The sequence below is a fragment of the Chaetura pelagica genome, unplaced genomic scaffold, assembly GCF_000747805.2.
Source record: "Chaetura pelagica isolate M959 unplaced genomic scaffold, ChaPel_1.0 scaffold493, whole genome shotgun sequence".
NCBI lineage: Eukaryota > Metazoa > Chordata > Aves > Apodiformes > Apodidae > Chaetura > Chaetura pelagica.
In genome coordinates, this window is record NW_009952696.1 from 208705 (window position 1) to 209917 (window position 1213).

The window sequence follows — 1213 nt, forward strand, 5'->3', positions numbered from 1 at the left end:
CCGTGGGTGCGGTGGCCTCTGTCCGGGGTGGGGTGGGGGGGGGGGGAGCTGGGGGCCCAGCAGCCACCTCTGCTGCTCTCTTGGCTCTGGATATGTGGCCCCAGTGAAGCCCCTGCTTTAGCAGCACTGGCAGTAGGTATTGCACTGAGCAAAAGGAAGTGCATTATAGGGGGTGGGGGTGGTAACAGGGCCATGGTCATCAGACAACGGTTTTCCACACTTTGGGAACTGTGGGCTTGTTCCAGGACTGTGAGCAGGGAGCCAGGAGGATCCTGGGCCCTGCAGAGGGCTCTGTCAGTTCTGCTGCTGAACATTTCCCGTCTCTTCTGCAAAGCTGCGAGGGAGAGGTAGAGCCCTGTTGTCACCTCTGCTACAGACCTGTGGCCCCTGCACAGTTTGTCCTGAGCTGCCAGGACCCCCATGGAGCCACTGGACCCACAGGCTCAGTCCCAGCCTCCCCAGCATGATCCACCAATCTGTGAGACTCACCGTCCCCCAGACCCGGCTCAGCCAGTCCTGGAAGAAGCCCACAATGGAGTGTGAGGTAGAGTACGGATGGTGACCACAAGACAGTGTTTCTCAGGTATTTCCTTCCTTCCTTCCTTCTCTGATGTGCAATGACTTAAATGAGTGCGAGACGTCCTTCTAGCCAGAGGTCTGCTGAGCTTGCCAAGTCTTTTGGGAGATTCAGACCCCACTGCAGCCACAGGAACGCTTAGAACGAAGGTCTAAGCAGGATGCTTGCTGCACTGGTCAGCTGCCACCTACACTTACTGGAGGCTGAGCAGCCTCAAAGTCTGGGTCTGGATGGCAAACTTGCTCCCTGTGGGACAAGGGTTCCCCAGAGAAACAGGCAGAGCTGCCTGGACATGAGTCGTGTAGTGATATGGAATGTGTTATTTCACAGGAATAAACTCCTCCTGATCAGACAGACAAAAAACTGGCAACCTGTACAAACTTAAAAGAATCCATTTTCAGAAAAATAAATTACTAAGGGGAGAGGAGGGTCCATTTCTCAATAAATACGTGATTCAGCTCACCTAAGACTTGGAAATTATCTGGGGACGGGAATCTAACATTTGGGTCCACAAAGGTTATTCTAAATACATCTGCAGCCCCAAACCTCCCCAGGCTCCCTTCTGCCCTTCAAAGTCCCACATCCTTCCAAGCTGCAGGTTTGGCTTCTGCTCGGCCGCACGCGCAGGTGTTGGAG